Below are 19,204 nucleotides of genomic sequence, written 5' to 3' on the forward strand. Positions count from 1 at the left end.
CTCTATTATCTCATGGTCTATATTAACTCCAACTGTATTTTTGATTCTGGGCACTTTTTCAGTTTCCATATTCCCCACATTCTTTCATGTCTCTGTCCCTTTGAACCATTGTCATTTCTTCCTGCAATGACCTTTATTTACCCCTCTCCTTCAGTCTTTGACCCTATAATTTCTTCCACCATAGAGCTTCTCCCCATCGTGAGGTCCATCTTTGCCTAACCTTGGACCAACTGAGATATACTTCCTTTGTGTTCCCAAAGCTTCTGGGCAGTTTTATTCTTATATTTGTTATTTATTTATTTTATTCTTTGTATATTTGTCTACCTACCTCCTCTACACTAAGCCCCTCAAGGGTAGGGATTCTCCCTTTCATCTGTATTGCCTCAGAACTGAGCATGAACCTAGAACATAGCAAATGCTCTACAAACGATTTTTTTTTTTTGTCTTTTGTCTTTTGTTGTTGTTGTTGTTGTTGTTGCTATTTCTTGGGCCGCTCCCGCAGCATATGGAGGTTCCCAGGCCAGGGGTTGAATCGGAGCTGTAGCCACCGGCCTACGCCAGAGCCACAGCAATGTGGGATCCGAGCCGCGTCTGCAACCTACACCACAGCTCACGGCAATGCCAGATCGTTAACCCACTGAGCAAGGGCAGGGACCGAACCCGCAACCTCATGGTTCCTAGTTGGATTCGTTAACCACTGCGCCACGACGGGAACTCCTACAAATGATTTTTTTTAAAAATGACCAAATAAAAGATGGAATCATTCTACAAATTGAAACTCCCAATGAAGTTTTAGTGTCAAGCTTATAATTATCTCTCATAATATTTCTCTTTTTTTCATTTTTAAACATTTTATTGAAGTATGGTTGATTTACAATGCTGTGATAATTTCTGCTATACAACAAAGTGATTCAATTATATACATATACATATCCATTCCTTTTCAGATTCTCTTCCCATATAGATTATCATAGAATATTGAATAGAGTTCCTTGTGCTATATAGCCAGTCTGCATTGACCATCCATTCCATATACAATAGTGTGCATCATAGCATTTCTTGATCTCAACTTTTCATTTTAGATATCTGGGTATATGTCTTATTTACACTGCTTTTTCTCCTTTGAAGAGTCCACGTCATCTTCACCTATATATATTCTGCAGCACCTGGCATACTTCCTGGACTATAATAGGTGCACCACAGTTACCTGTTTAAAGAAATGAATGATGCATGAAGCCATGCCAAAATGCCAATGCTTTAATATATTAAAATGAAAAGATGAAGTATTCATATTTCACAAAAGGATTTAAGTTAACAGTGACTTAGTTCTAAAGGAATGAATTGCAAAGGTAACATTTCAGATTGGCTAAGATGGGAAAATAGAATGGGAAGACTTTCATGATTCTCCTTAAAATCATATCACATGGGCAACTATTATTTCCCCCTAAGTAAGTCCAGTAGCCTTGAGATGAGATAGGTACCTGAAATATTAGGTTATACAGTAAGATGCAGACTACCTCTACCACTATCAAACTTGTCCACACTTACACTATTATTTATTGGAAACTGTGGAGCCTGGTCCTTTTGCGTGCATCTGAGCCATATGCCAACAGATACAGGATTGAAATCCACATACGAGCCATATGCCAACAGATACAGGATTGAAATCCACATACCCAGGAGGAGTTGTATTTAAGACAATATCTGGTTTTGGCTTTGCAAAACCCAGTTTCTGGCTTTTCAGTCTTCAAAGATAAATGTGGCTTTTTCTGGAATAATGTGACTTTTGCTTGTACATAGAAGGCACATCATGCTTATTATTTTCCCTTTATCTTTTTAACCAAGTGCCTATACTAACAGCACCCCACTATTACCACCACCAAGGATTTGTATCCTTTCCAGTCCATTCAATCTAGTTTAACCAGCATGAGACTTGCCCGAAGCAATGTGGTGTGCAACTACTGAGTGATTTCACACAGAATCGAGTATTGCTACACCATACCTCTCAGTAAATTCTTGATGAAGATCAGAAATGGAACAATGGTCTTTACTCTCAAGTGTGGAATGCAAATCCCTCCATGCAGTAAGCCACTGGCTAGAATCATCTTCAAACTGTGTAAAATAATTACAAATAGTACTCAGTGCAGCCTATACCAAAGAAGCAGAAGAAAAGGTATATTTCATTTCCTCCTAAGAAAATAGAATTTGCTGATGGAGATTAAGAAACTCCTCTATTTTTTCCCTATTGCCAGTTTAGGAGATCTTTTAGCCATTCTCCTGTGCTTAGGTCTATCAAGTCAAAAAGAGCAGAAAAGTATAACTGTGGGACTTGTTCCTTAAGAGGAGACACATCTTCCAGAGAGGGGAGAACATGGTCTGATCTCATCAGTGTCTTTTCTAATCTGGGTTCACCCAATTTTAAAGCCATGTCATCAAGATAAAAGTTTGGATGACATTTCTCTATGACATGATTGATGACAGAGATCTGCTCATTGTCACAGAGTTGTTTGTCCCCTCTGAAGACAGCTACTATATCAGGAACACCTGTGACTCCACAATTACCAGGTAAGTGGGCATCAAACTTTCATTAGTCTTTCTCTTAAAGGTTTCTGATGAATAAAGTTGGCCAGATTGCCACTTTAGGTGACCATATCAGTGTTACTAGTAATAATTACCAGAGTAGCTGCTATTTCCCTGCCCTCTAGGCCATTTTTAGTTGATTTGGCAAGTAGTTCCTCCTGGAACTGCTTTGGCAGTTTCAGTCATTTTTATCATGAATTTTTCCTTTCTATCACCAAAGTAAATTTTTATCAACATCATCATTGAGTGGAAAGTTTTCATTGATCCCATTAACACAACTGTAACACATAGATTTACAAGCAATGGTTGAAACTAAGTTTGTTTTACTGGTGGAAGAAGAGCCCAAAAACCACAAGGAAGTCTCATTTGACAGTTAGTTGAGCTGCCCATATGTCTAACACCATCTCTATGTCATTAAAACAAGTTGTTCAAAGAATATGGCTTGGAAACTTGAGAATGACCTTCTTCACCAGTCACGAACAGTTCCACTAGTGAGTACGGTTGAAATCTGACATCTGCTGCTACTGGTAATACCTCTTAACAGTAGTGGCTCTATTTGTTGTAAACATGAGAGACAGGAATTTGTTTTGATTGGTAGGTAGCCAGTCTTGTGGAGTCATAGATCCAAATTTCAGGGCTCCAACAATGTAGGATTCAGAAGAGATTGGATACATTTGGGGTAGTATGACTGTTATCAATGTAAGATTCAAATGATATGAGAGCCTGTTTTTCTAGCTGTTGGAGGTGGAACTGTAATTTCAAGTTCTTGAGTTTCTTCCTTCATCCAGACCACTGTGCTATAAGTCAAATTCTCATATTTTTTTTCTGAAATTCCCAAATTCCCATACACTGGAGATGATGTTTGGCCAAATTGCTAAAATGAATTATGATGGTGTCAATTTTTCTCCATGTTCATTTCAAGTAGTGTTCAGAAGCCATCATATTGCACATTCTAATAATCACTTTTTGCACAAAGTTGTTAGTGGATGTGATCTGAGATCAGATGAATCAGAAAGAGATCTTAAAGAGAGTTTGTAGGTCCAGGCTGATGCCTATGTCATTGTCAATGACTTCAAATGCTTCAGCATGTCTTTTCTGCTTAGACACACTCCCACAGAAGCATTTCTGAATTCAACTCCTCCAAACAATTGTCAATCGCATACACTTCACCTAGAAACTGCCTTCTCAGAACTCACCCCAGAGACTTTCCAATCTTATGTCTCTGATTCAGTCTCTCTCTCTCTCTTTCTCTCTCTCCCTTTCATTAATTTGGGAAAAACATAGATGTAGTAGACACATGAAGTGCGTGAACTACTGAGAATCAGGTGAAATAGAGACTAGCCCAATAATTGCAGACCCATACTGCATATCAACTTTTCAAAGAATCCAAAAAAAAATTATGCAGGAAAGAAATTTAGCCCAACTTATTTTATCATATAGCCTCCCCCCCAACAATAATTAAACATCTTGAGAAACAGTTGCAGATGCATTGAATATTCTATTGATCTAAACTTCACTTCACGTAGGAAATAGTTGAAAACATTTGGGATCTTTAATCTGGAAAAGAGGAGACTTGAGAAAAATATTAATATATTTACATATACTGTCCTTTCTCTCTTATATGTATATATATATCACTCCATTGAATGATTTATTTACTATATGCCATTCTAGGTCGAACATAAGGAATAATTTTTTAAAAGTAATCAAATGTGTCCAATGATATAATGGGTTACTTTATGAGGAAAAAAAATGTTTCATCACTGAAAGTAGCCAAAAAGATGTCATAGATATTATACTGTGTCTAATATGTCTTCCAACTCTAAGACTGTATGATTTTGTGACTAAGTAGAAAACACTGTTTTTTTCTTTAAATGCTTGGATTACATTTCAACTTCAGGTGAGCTTTTAAATGGAGGCAGAGGAGCCACCTCCTTAAGGTTCTACTTTGAAAGGTAGAATTATTAGAATTATCACTTCCCTCTTAGCCCCAATCACTAAAATACTTTCCTTCCATTTTACTACTTAGCAGCAAATTCTCTTATTAGGTTTCATGGCGATATATGAACATAAGTTTCAGAGATAGATAGACTTGATTTTTTTGAAGTATAGCTAATGTTGTGTTAGTTTCAAGTGTACAGAAAAGTGATTCAGTTATACATTAAATAAATACATATATTTCAGATTTTTTTCCATTATAGGTTTTTACGAGATATTGAGAATAGTTCCCTGTGCTATACAGTAGGTAGACAGACCTAATTTTTAATTCTAGCTTTGATTCTCCCTACCTCTGTGATTTTAGGTAACTAACTTAAGCTCTTGAGACTCAATTTCCTCATCTGTAAACTGTGGATTATAAGGCTTAGAGTTTGTACCTCTGAAGCAACTACTATATTTATTGTTTAGCATTCAGTAGATATAAAATAGAAGATGGTTATTATTATTATTTTGAGTTTAAATATGGTTTTTCCAATTTAGTCTTGAGAGCAAACCATTCAGACAGTATCAACCAATACCTCTACAATCCGAGTAAATGGATCGGATGTTTGTACAGAGGACAGGTAGGTGGAACTAGGACAGAGTAGCTGGAAAGCTGGGGAAATTGCTGGAAGGTCAGGTGGGGGTCATATTGCTCAGGATCATCTCGGATTAATCTTTTAATTTTTAAATTTAATTCATTAATTTATTTGTCTTTTTAGGGCCACACTCGCTGCACATGGAGGTTCCCAGGCTAGGGGTCAAATAGAAGCCGCGGCCGCCGTCCTATGCCACAGCCACGGCAACATGGGATCTGAGCTGGGCCTGTGACATACATCACAGCTCATGGCAACACCGGATCCTTAACTCACTGAGCAAGGCCAGGGATTGAACCTGCCTCCTCATGGATGCTAGTTAGATTCATTTCCACTGAGCTACAACGGGAACTCCTTGCATTAATTGGAGAGCTAGGCAAAGAGACACCCCCAGATATTTAGCAAATGGAAAAACACAGATAGCAAATTTTCAGAACAGAAGCCAGCCATAGCACTAGAAAAAGGTTCTAGAGTAACCTGCAATCCACTGACTTTGCCAGGCCCAGCCCCTTTAGTGGCAGGGTCCTAGGGAGGATGAGAGCTGTGGGAAGAAGGTGTAGGGATGTTGTGGTAGTGGGGTAGCACTTGAATGATGCAGGGCAGTGGCCATTTAATAACTGGCATGAAGTATCTCAGTGTTTTAACAACCTGTATGATGGTCCAGGTGTGTGCCCACAGAATATCCTGGGACTAAACAGAAAGAGGCAAAGGGAAGGAGTAGAAAGTGAAATAGCTGCCAAAAACAACCATCATTCAGTAACAGAGTGAATTCATCAGAAGGTGATTAATCCCTGAATTATAATTTCGCCTTAAATGCTTAAAATGAATTAGACACCATTTTCTAGGCAAAATGAATTTGATAGCTTTTTAGCTCTTAACTAGTAATATCAATTTTTTTGTCCCCCAGGGCAGGGAATATCTCACTATGTTTAACCTTTTTAATGTTTTTTTTAACCCTCATACTATCTTCAAAGGAATATTAAGCTTTCATTTCACATTTTTAAGTACTCTGTACCTGGTTTACACACCATCATACAACTCCCCATGCACCCACATCTCTTTGACAAATGGAAATTTAAATGGTAAGAGTCTTTAGCAGAAATTCACTTTTTTTTCATAATTCCCTACAATGCAAAGATTGTACATCCTCTAAATAAGATACGTGCCTCCACAGGCAAGGTTAGATTGTCCTTGTCTTATAGAGCTGAGCAGAGTTTCCATTTTTTGAATGGTATCAGGGTATCAGATAAGTACTCTGTAAAGGCCTTACAACACTTCATTCTGTGGCAGCATTTCCCCAAATGTGTAACTACATGCAATGCACAACAGGTTGGAAAAACTGAAACTGAATTTAAAAAAAAAATCTGTGGTTGAATTTCTGTATTCATTGCAACTGATATCACCACCTGGAGGGTTCAAATAGGTAATAAACCTATTTGAGAAAAGGCATAGCAAATACCTCAGTATGGAGGAAAGAGCTCTGCAAGGGAGCCCACAGGGCTTCAGGCAATTCTCATGTAGCAAAATCCCACTTAAAACAAACCTCCCCGCTCTCTTGGGATATTCTGTAATCCTGGGATTAGATGGATCAATTCTGGCAGTGGTTGCTCTTTGCTCAGAGATTTTGCTCAGGTTGTATTGGGCTCATTCTGTTTTCCTTCAAATTTCAAAATCAAGTCTTGAGAACATTTTACTTATTAATGAATTTCTCAAGGTGGTCTCTGATTCTTGATTCTTCTTAGTATTCTCCAGGGGCAAATCTGAGCCCTGAAGGCCTTAACTTCATCAGTTTGGGATAAACAAGGCAAATTTCACCTCTAGTGTCTGTCATCCACAAGACTGTGAGCTGCTCTGGGACAAAGACATGCCTTATTTTTACTCTGTATCCCTACTGTCAAATATAGTGTCCGATATGACAACATCAAAAAAAAAATTTATGGCATGATTGACTAATAAATGGCATGAAATACTAAAGAAAATGGTTGCTGTATAAGAGCTCATTGGCTTTATTACTGGAACAAATTAGCTTGCATTGAGTAAGCCCACAGATGATTACTTATAAACTTCTGGGGAAAACTTTACATGTTGATTTTCATCTGTAAAGACATAGATAGCCCTTTTTAAGTTTTTTTTTTTTGTGGAATGAGATGGCACATCTTTTGTGGAAAAGAGAAGAACATGCTTATCTTCATGTGATTGAAAATTTAAAGGAAAAGCGTGGTATTTTCCTAAAAGGATTTGAAACATTGGAATCTCCTTTCCTTTTTAACTGCTAACTCCTTGGTTTATTGACTTCTTACTTATGCTAGGTAACCAGGAAGTATTTTGTTTTCATATGTTAATGCTTATATATTGTGCATGCACAATATAAAGAAGTACAAACTATTGTAGTGGGAATTTCTCAAATAAATAAGCTATAAATATAGTACTTTAAGCAGATATAAATGTTATGCATTTTTCATAAGTTCAAAAGATTTGAGTCAGGAAGATTTGAATTATAAATGCTATTTTTTAGCTTCTATCTTAAAACCTCCAAGAGACCTACAACATATAACTCTCATCCCATTCCTCTAAAACGAAGTAGGAAGGAGATATTTTTAAAAAAGAGTCTCTGTTCTGTCTTCTAAGATCATTACTTTATTTTCCAGAAGTGTATCTATTCCGGTAAGACAGATATGTCCCATTGATCTTAGAAATATGTTGTTCCATGGCTATGATTTCTTTCTCCGAAATCATCTTCTGGTACTTTAAATTTATTACCAATTGGCTGGTGCAGTGTGGTTTTCAGTTGCTGAAAATTTAGAGTCCATTACAATAGTTAAGTTTGGAGTAATTTCCTGGACTATATTTGGGGCCCAAATCCCTACAAACTGATTTTTTGTCACTTTTTTGGGTGCCTGTCCCAATGGGAAAAATCTATCTTTTTATCTGGGAGGATCAGATATAAGAAATACTACCCATAGATATTTTGTCAAGATTGTAACTATCTGTTTCATAAGAAAGAAATTTGAGGCTGAAATGCTAAAACACACCTGAAAAATCAACACCAGAAATCTGACTTCATTCTATATATTTGCTTCATCTGCTCCTGGACCTTAAGGCAAGGTTACTGTTGCTGTTGTCATGGGAATCTGGGTCATGAGGAACAAATCTCATGCTCATTTTATAACAGGATAAGAAACACTTTTTCTCCTGAAGCAAATTGTTCATTTCCCTAAACGCTTACATAGACTAGTGGTCCAGTTCCAAAGAACAAATAATCTTTAACAGATAAAAGTTAGGTAGACACCTCTTTCAAGAAGTAAAAGCATAGAAATCCATGGTGTCTTGAGAAGGTTAATTTTTATTAATGATGAAGTGTCTTATGAAAGTTAGGATTAATCTGGAAAACAAGAGTGTCTTTTTCTTAGGTTGTTTTACAGCACTTTATTGACATTGGGTAAACGTCAAAGGACATTTGGAAGAAAGGTACACTCACACTTGCCTGTAGTCTCTGATGTTCTTGCTTCAGTTACAGCAGCTGGCATTTCGGAGTCTGACTGCATCAGATTAACAAGTGTCCATTAAAACACACACACTCTGAAATTAAAAGGAACAACTGCTTATTATCTCACTGAGCTCTTCTAGGATTGGGCCTATGGCTGAGTTGCTTTTTAAAGTGCTTGGACATGCTATAAACACCAGCACCATTCAGTGCATCTGATAATGTCATTTGTCCATGCATACATTTTTAATACCCATTTACTACCTTAGATGGATGCACTCTATTTTCCTTGCACTAAATTGGACACTAAAATACAAAAGATTGGGCCCCTAGCTGTGAAAATATATGTATATACTTACATTTCTTATATTTTGATTTCATCATACCAAAACATCTGAAAAAAATCAATTTCTTCTTCGCCTGCCTATCAAGGGCTGGATTAAGGATTTATTAGAATTGATGACAGCACTTGCAAAGTATAGAGCACTCCCTGACTGCTCTGCTCACTTCAGTTCTTTCAGAGCAAAGCTGGAATACTGATTTTTATTTTTTTTCAGTACTGTGAAGGAAATGTACTTCTAAATGTTTTGCTTTAAAATGTGAATGCGATTATCATTATTGTACAAATGTATGTGGCATTACTGGCATATTTAAGTTTTCAGCACATAATGCACACTCCTGATTTAGAAACTTAGTTTATTTTTTAAGAGCTTTCCATTTCACCTTTAAGCTTGTGTTACATAAGCTTAATGGACTCACTCAGCTTTGTGATGGAGAGAATCCACCAGGTGAATAGCAGTAAGCTCATGAGCTTTGAAGGGCTTATTTTGTCAGACTGCAACTCCAGCTTACTGTTTGGAGTTGCACTATTCTGCATGCACTTATTATAATACCGCAAAGCTCTGGTAATATTTATTGCAGAATGAAAATGTGTTTTGCCCCCCATCATCCCCTTTCTTTTTGCATAAATACAGTAAGTTGAGCTTTAACTAAGGTGATGCTTGAATTAAACTGGCAAATCCAAATGCCTGAAATTTAGGACTGCATTTATGGGTTTCATCTGCAGTATATCAGCATCAAAATGTCAGTGACACTAAGTCATAGCGAGGAGAAGTTTCTATGGGTTTTGCAACTTTTGGTTCAGGTCATTGTTGTATTATCTAGCACTGGTCAGAACAGCAGGACTGATGGGGGAAGGTAACACTTAAATTCAGTACTTAAATATTCCTTCAATCTAGAGATTTATTCTAGCACATGGGAGGAATAAAGTGTATCTTTTAGAGGAGGGTGGTGTGCGTGTTTCAAAGAAGGACAAAGGGGGGAAAGCTAGTGAGACAGATTGCAAAGTAATCAATTTTAACAGAAAACATGCAGTAGTCTCTGCTTTGAGGGCACAAATGCCACAGCCTTTGGTTACTTATGAGAAATATTAATGAGTTGTCCTCTCTTTGTTTTTCTGAAGAAAAAAAGTTGGCTAATCAATTTTTGATTCCTTAAAGAAGTTTACTCCTTTTGTGGTTTTTAAAATATTTCCACTTCTCTCATGTCCCTGAATGCCCCCAACAATTTAACCACAAACTGTTTCAAATGTCCACCTATGGTTGTACTAATGTATATTCCCAGAGATGTTCTTGAGAATATAAACTATGCAAACAAACCGAGCATCATTTTTTAAAATGACAATTAAAAAATCTTCCCACTCTGAAGGCTCACACTTGGTTAGTGAAATAAGTAGCAAAAGTATTAAGAAAGCATCCCTTCATCTGAAACTATACCATCATCTGCTCTAGTCACATCCATGGGAGCCTTTAAATTAAAAGTTTGTAAAGTCATTGAATAGAGCAGGCTGAGTTTTGCATGACCTCATTACACGAGCAAGGACACTCTGGTGGGAACAACCTGACATTGTACAATAAGGTCACTACTGTCAATATAGTGTGGGGGTTATGGGGAAGAAAGAAGTTATGACAGAGATCATATTTTATCTTATTCTTCTTCTTGGAACTATGAAAATTGTAATCGAGGAGTTCCCGTCGTGGCGCAGTGGTTAACGAATCCGACTAGGAACCATGAGGTTGCGGGTTTGATCCCTGCGCTTGCTCAGTGGGTTAATGATCCGGCGTTGCCGTGAGCTGTGGTGTAGGTTGCAGACGCGGCTCGGATCCCACGTTGCTGTGGCTCTGGTGTAGGCCGGAGACTACAGCTCCGATTCGACCCCTAGCCTGGGAACCTCCATATGCCGCAGGAGCGGCCCAAGAAATAGCAAAAAGACAAAAAAAAAAAAAAAAAAAATTGTAATCGAGAAAAAAACCAAACAAACAAACTCCAGATCAGTGATTCTGTGGGAGTTTGGGCCCTTCTTTGCTAGAATGGTGGTGAAGTGTAGTCAGCAGTTCATTGCATCATTTGGTTTCATTCCTTGCCCCCATCCCTTCTTGATCCTGCGTCTTTTTTCTTTTCTTTTTTCTCTTCCTCTCCCATGCCAAGATAGAAAGACAAAAAGACAAGAAGGAAGGAAGGAAGAAAGGAAAGAAGTTGGAACTGTTTGGGTGAGAGAATATTAAATTACAGATAGTGTTAATAGGGGAAATTATTGTTTTATTTTCTCAACTCAAACATTCTTAATTCATCATATTGTAAAGATGGTAAAGACAAAACTGAATAAAACAAAACAAACCTCCACTACTCAGAAGACTATTTCATTTTAATTAAGATCTTACTTTGAAAAGAAGAGCCTATTGTAGAAAGCACTGGAGGGGAAAACATTTTTCTGCAAACACAATAAAACATGAATCTGAAAAAAAAAAAAATTCATGGGGTGGTTGGGAAGTGGGGAGAGTGGGATGATTGCAGAAAAGAGAAACTTCCATGAGGAAAAAGGAGAGAACCAGGAAAAGGGACAGAAGAAATGAAGGAAAACCACAGATGTCAAGGGATACTTATTTCTCTGATTGTAAGAGGCATAAATTATACTCTTGCATCAAAACACTTAGCGCTTAGTATTTTAACTTCCACTAAAAATAGGAAAAAAAATATGCACATAGTTTTTTCAGGATAAAAAAATGAAGAGAAACAGAGGTTGACAATTTTTTAGCAATTAAATAGCAATATATATTCTTACAGGCAAAGAATACCACTAAGCCTAACCTTTTAAAATATAGCATTGGTTACTTCTGGAAGAATATTACTCATTCACTTTATGTTTAAGTGGCACATACACATGCTGGGCACCCTGAAACACTGGTGTCTCTGTGCATTAGAAGTAAATGAAAACTTGAAACTATAACTCAAATGTGAAGACATTCCTCTAGGTATATTCCTTAAAGTACAAAGTGAATAGCAGTGTTAACACCCATTATGCACTCAAGAACATGTCAAGTTTGATCAAATTTGCAAAAGGGATAGATAGGCTATATAATAGTGTAAGAGAGTTCCACATTTCCTTCATCACATGTAAACATTCTGAAGCAACCACAATATACTCTTAAATAAATAAATACATGAAGAGGAAGATAATGTTACATTTATAGACATAACCTCAGTTCAGAAAGCACATTCTTTTGTATAATTCTCACGGTCATCCCCTGAGGTTTGCAGGACGAGTTGTATTTTTTTCTCTTCCCAATACAAAGAAACTGAAGCTCAGAAAGCTAAAGTGACTTGCCCAGGATTAAAGCATAGGATGTTGAGACTGGAACTCAGGTCTCTAGCTCTAAGTCTAATATTTTTTCCATCAACTGCGCTGCTCCTAAAATTAAGGGAATCACAATCAGTTAGATTAAATTGTACGTGGTTGTCTATAAATCCTAGCTTCAGATTTAGTGCAGAATCTAGAAGATTCTTCAACACAAAAGGTAAATTTTAGTTTTCTCCCTGAGGTCATTACCTTTCTGAATGCATCATCTACATACATCTTATTTTTGATCATTCAAAGCTTCTAGCAATATTCTGCCATAATTATACAATAAATGTTTAGTAAATACTTATTTGGCTAAATTACTATGCAAACCCTTATAATTAATAATCAGTCTAATAAGCTGCTAGTATCTCTGCTTACCTTTTGATTTGATGGAGACTCTAGAATTAAGGAATATGTGATGTTAAAACTGCCCATAAGATAACATCAATTTTATTGATGCTTTTTTTGCAGAGATAAACTATGAACCCTTTTCTTCTTTTAAATTCAGCAAGCTTCTTATGTATTCAACAATATAATTATAAAATACTCCAGATATTATTTGAAAACCTATGAGCTGCTTTTTGAGCATAAAAATGCAAATTTATTAGAAATTATGTTTGGAAATAAATATTTCTATGACAAGTATCTGCTGTACATGAGAGTAAGAAGAAAGATATGAGTTAAAAGCAAGTGTTTATATATGAGCATTTTTTTTCTAATGCATAAAAGCTCACTAAACTAGATTCCAAAGTTTTCCTTTTTCTTTTTCAATAGGTACACATATAAATGCAATTATTTTTTATGAAATGTAGTGTTAACCAAATTTAAAATATTTAATCTGAAACAAAAAGCTGATTTTGAAGGAAGCAATCTCAAAATGGGATTCAGTAGTTCTTATGTCATAGCATATAGTTATTATTAGACCTAAGGCAATTAAATGAAAGAGAAGCCAAAAAGTCTCAAAAATAGTTTATTTATTAATTATAAAGTGTCTCTTGTAAATTGTGCCTTCTAGAGTATTGTCCATGTCTAGCATTTCTGCTAAAACCAAACCAAATAAAAACAAAAACCTCCTGTAAATGAAAGTAGAAATTAATTCTGGTGTACTGTATCAAAGGCATGACAATTCCTTGTCACTTCTTTAAGTACCACATTCTATTGTTAATATAAGACAGGAAGAGAGCTTACATGTGGTGTTATAACTTAGTGCCAATATTTGCATTTCTATTTGTTGCATGAGACTAGAAACTTTATGAAAGCAGTCATCATGATTAACTTGCTCTCAATTTGATCTCCAATACCTAACACAGTGCATGGCCCATGGCAGGAAGTTAATAGGTATTTTGAAAGAATAAATAATACCAAGAGGGAATAAGTTTGAAAGTAGAGGAATGCTTTACAGACACTCGGAAATCTCAAATATCTAAAACAGAGCTAAAAGAAGATGACTCTCAGAGAAACAGTCTCTGTGGAGCAAGCAGGAATGAATGTAGTAAAGGGCCAAGAGCTGGTCACCTACCACACTGTGAGCGGTTGGTTCATCAATAGAGACATTTCATCAACTAAGTCAATCTTTCAGATACAAAATCTGAAAAAATAGAAGTCATGGGAAAAGGATGGAAAAAACATGAACAATCGAAAAAGAATAGCAGTGGTGGAGAATCTGACACGGAAAGCCAGTAGCAAAAAGATAATTGACATCATATTGTTGCATGCTCTATAGTTTTCTGCATGTAATGGCTATTCCATTCAGTAGTTCTCAGGAGGCTTGAAAACATGAAGCCAGAAGGCTCTTTTTTAAAAATTTAATTTGATTTAATTTATTATATTTTTAGGGTTGTACCTGCAGCACATGGAAGTTCCAGGTAGCTGTCCTCCTACACTACAGCAATGCTGGATCAGAACTGAATCTGCAACACACACCACAGCTCACGGCAATGCCAGATCCTTTAACCCACTGAGCGAGGCCAGGGATTGAACTCAGACCCTCATGAATCCTAGTTGGGTTATTATCCACTAAGCCACAACGGGAACTCCTCACACACAGCAGGTTCTTTGACAGGGGTAGAAATATTTGTGTGTGCGTGTGTGTGTGTGTGTGTGTGTGTGTGTGTGTGTGCACGCGCACACACAGGTGCTTGCATGCAGAGACGTGGACCTGTATTTGTTGATACTGGGGGATTAATAGCCACCTATTTCTCAATAGTTCTTACGTACATCACTCTGTTTCACTATAAGAGTTACAGCTTTAATGAAAGAGCAAGCTATGATATATTATGATGAGTCTAAGAGATAGCAGATGACATTCAGGATGCTGCTGACAAGTCCTAAAGAGGCTTATAGCAACAGTAAAGGCTTCTGGAAAGTAAAACAATGACTTAGGAGAGGGCTTCTTGGATTTTGATTCAACAGTCAGTTTTGCAGAAAGGTAATCATGCCACACACACACAGATCAGACTGTTGCACAATCTTCTCTTCTCTTATGAGAAAGAGGAAAATGACCAAAACTCATTCTAGTAAAAGTAATTTTTCAAGGAGTGAGTTCCTAGCTTCAGCACTTATATAATTTTAGTTAGCAACTGAATGTGTATCTATAGTTATATATTTCATAGCTCTCAGTAATTAAGAAGGAATTAAATTATGTTCCTTATGACCTCATAGAGTATGAGACATTTTGGAAGGTATTAATTTGAGAGAAATAGGTTTAAACAAAAGCAATAGTTCTTACAGGGTTAGACATAAGTTATTTGGAAATCCATTTAACTAAGTCTCAGCAGTCGTGCATGCTGCCAATATACACCACGTTTCTTTCTTTCCTTCTTTTTTTTCCTTTCTTTTTTTCTCCCTCCCTCCTTCCTTCCTTCCTTCCTTCCTTCCTTCCTTCCTTCCTTCCTTCCTTCCTTCCTTCCTTCCTTCCTTCCTTTCTTTCTTTCTTTCTTTCTTTCTTTCTTTCTTTCTTTCCTTCTTTCTTTCTTTCCTTCTTTCCTTCTTTCTTTCTCTTTCTCTCTTTTTCTTTCTTCCTTCCTTCCTTCCTTTCTTCCTTTCTTTTTAAGATTTTTTTCTATTATAGTTGATTTACAATGTTCTGTCAATTTCTGCTGTTCGGAAAGTGACCAAGTCATACATACATATATATACACATTCTTTTTCTCACATTATCCTCCATCATGTTCCATCACAAATGACTAGATATAGTTCCCTGTGCTATACAGCAGGATCTCACTGCTTATCCACTCCAATTGCAATAGTTTGCATAGGAACAAGCAATCATTGGATGGTTTTAGCTCTTATAAGAGGTATACACCAATTTTAGTATGCCACTGTCACCTACCTCATCACAAAGTATAAAACTTGATTCAAGAGTTATCAGAGTATTGACAATAAAAAGAAAAATAAACAAATGGGGCATAATCAAACTTCAAAGTTTCTGCATAGCAAAGGAAACCCTCAACAAAATGAAAAGACTACCCACAGAACGGGAGAAAATCTTTGCAAATGAGTCGACTGACAAGGGATTAATCTCCAAAATTTATAATCACCTTCTGCAGCTCCATACCAGAAAAACAAACAACCCCATCCAAAAATGGGCAGCAGATCTCAACAGACAGTTCTCCAAAGAAGACATACAGATGGCCGAGAAACACATGAAAAGATGTTCAGCATCACTCATTATTAGAGAAATGCAAATCAAAACCACTGTGAGGTACTACCTTACACCAGCCAGAATGGCCATCATCCAAAAGTCTACAAACAACAAGTGCTGGAGAGGGTGTGGAGAAAAAGGAACCCTAGGACACTGTTGGTGGGAATGTAAATGGGTGCAACCACTGTGGAAAGCAGTATGGAGATTCCTCAGAAAACTACACATAGAACTCCCATTTGATCCAGCAATCCCACTCCTGGGCATCTAGCCAGAGAAAACCACGACTCGCAAAGACACATGTACTCCGATGTTCATTGCAGCACTCTTTTCAATAGCCAAGACATGGAAACAACCTAAATGTCCATCGATAGAGGAGTGGATCCAGAAGAAGTGGTAAATATATACACAATGGAATATTACTCATCCGTTAAAAAGAACGAAATACCAGCATTTTTAGCAACATGGATGGACCCAGAAATTATCATGCTAAGTGAAGTCATTCAGACAATGAGACACCAACATCAAATGCTTTCACTGCCATGTGGAATGTGAAAAAAGGACAGACGGAACTTCCTTGCAGAAGAGATGCTGACTCACAGACATTGAAAAACTTATGGTCTCTGGAGAAGACAGTTTGGGGGGTGGGGGGATGGATGTGTTTGGGCGGTGGGATGGAAATCCTGTGAAATCAGATTGTTATGATCATTACACAACTACAGATGTGATAAAAAATTTAAAAAAAAGAGTTATAGCTCAGTGGTTAACGAATCCAACTAGGAACCATGAGGTTGTGGGTTCGATCCCTGGTCTTGCTTAGTGGGTTAAGGATCTGGCGTTGCTGTGACCTGTGGTGTAGGTTGCAGACGCGGCTCGGATCCCGCATTATTGTGGCTCTGGCGTAGGCTGGCGGCTACAGTTCAGATTAGACCCCTAGCCTGGGAATCTCCATGTGCAGTGGGTGCAGCCCTAAAAAGACAAAAGACAAAAAAAAAAAAAAAAAGAAAGAAAGAAAGAAAGAAAGAAAAATGAAGTGACCTAAGATAATAGCAAATAGCTATTATCTCAGCAACAAGTTCTTTTTAAGAGAGCTCATATTACCTCAGATATACCTCAATATCTTCTTCATTAGACAGACAAACAGTCTAAGGAATAGTCTAATTTATTGCTATGCTTTTAAATACAAATTTTCTCATAAGACTGTAGGCGATTTCTGCACTGCATTTTCATTCATGAGCACTGAGACTATTTTTGACCAGAGGAAAATTTCATAATTTACGCTATAGATGAACTCCTTCCATTGTTAGATTATCTATAGCTTGTGCGATTAATATTCTGACCAGATCAGTGAAGTAGCATCCAAGTAAGTACAGTGGGAATAAATTTTACAGACAAACATCTGCCTAGCATTAGTGGAAAATGATAATGAAAAGGTATTAAAACAGGTTACTTTGATTCTGTGGTCCCTTTTATAGTTCAGCTGGTGTATCTTGTGAACAGAACAGACAAGACAATGTTCAAGAGCTAGCAAAGTTTTATAATTATCCGCAAAATTGGCCCAGATTATTTCTCTTGTCATTACAACTGAAGGTTATAAGTGTACTTATATGGTATCAGGCTTCAATATTTTTTAAATGTGATGAATTCTTTATTCTGCATGCTTTTGTGTTTGCAATGTATCCCTCAAATAAAACAAGTGAGGTAAACATGACTTATAGTACTCCCGCATTCTTTTTTTTTTTTTTTTTTTATGGCTGTACCTGTGGCATATGGAAATTTATGAGCCAGGGATTGAATGGGCATTCCAGTTGGGGCATACACCACAGCCACAACAACACCAGATCCAAGACACGTCTGCAACCTATGCTGCAATTTGCGACAAAACTGGATCCTTAACCCACTGAGGGAGGGCAGGGATCGAACCTGCATCCTTATAAACACTATGTCTGGTTCTTAACCCATTGAGCCACAACAGGAACTCAATATGGCATTCTAAGTCTGCCTTAAACTCCACTAGTTCAATGAGTTCTAATGAATCTTATCTGGATTAATCCCAAAATTCAATCAAACTTTCAAAATAGTCTGTTAAAAGTAATAATACAATTTTTATACACTCATTCAACACCTGTGTTGTATTTTATTCAATCCTGAGGCCTCAAGTTTACACGTCTTTAATGTTTTAATCTTCCACTCCTTATTGACACATTTTTGGACTCTTTTCCTGATGGTCTTTAGAAATACTTTTCCTTTAGGCATCCCAAAATCTCTTCTTCTTCCTTTTAAATAAGTTCAGACTTGGAAAGACATTGGGAAGGGAAAAAAAATAAAGTTTTCAGATAAATTATAAGTAATTCTTAGCTCTGTGTAATGTTTTCTGTGGGTGGTCAGAGGCTATTATGACAAGATAAAAGGACCCTGACCTTATTCAGTCAAAGAAAGTTCTATATGTATGGTTCATTAAACCAAACAGACAGAAGCATGCCCTGGGAGGGAGGCCAAAAAAGAAAACATATAGTTGGCTGCTTTTGTTGGCTAGAGAGTTGGGGAACCAGGACTGTTTCCAATCCATGAAGTCCATAAGAACAAGGGTGAGGTCTGACTTATTATGTGCTGTAGCCTCCAAACCTAGCATCATATTTGGTACAAAGTAGGTGCTTGCTCAACACATCAGTTGACTAACTGATGCAATACTGAGAAGTTATTTCTTCTCTCTTAAACAACACTTCCAAAATGTTTATTTTCAGAAGACCAATGAGGATGGCAACATGACCATTTTTTGATATTCCAGTATAATATGAACACCTACAATGTGTCAACCACACTCAGAGCCTCCAGATTTGTAACCTCTGGGCATAATTTTTGAAAATGTGAACTCTCGTTCCAAGTATTTTGGAAGTACTCAAGGAAGCAAAGAGAATGAATTTCTTTCACAAAAAGAAAAATGATTTTTCCTTCAAAATGGAAGCTCAATACAATCAATGGAATAAAGGTGTTAGGTTTGAATTGTGGCATTAAGCAGGAAGCTGTCTCCAACAGGCACAATTGCTATAGTTTATATTTAAGTAGAAAATTGAGACAATTTTACTTTTCTCTTTTATAACTACATGTGTGTCTACACAGTAGCAATTTATATTCATATGCATTCTCATGCTCCCTTTCTCCCTACTAAAATAAATATTGACAGCGTACTGGGTAACGTACTTCTTCTAGAAATGTTTTTCACATTAAGCTAGTCAGTTAAGTGGGAT

This window comes from Sus scrofa, chromosome X, assembly GCF_054392235.1.
Source record: "Sus scrofa isolate SSC_HxYL_T2T_F1_AM1 chromosome X, Sscrofa_HxYL_maternal_Yorkshire_Landrace_v2.0, whole genome shotgun sequence".
In the NCBI taxonomy this organism is placed as follows: domain Eukaryota; kingdom Metazoa; phylum Chordata; class Mammalia; order Artiodactyla; family Suidae; genus Sus; species Sus scrofa.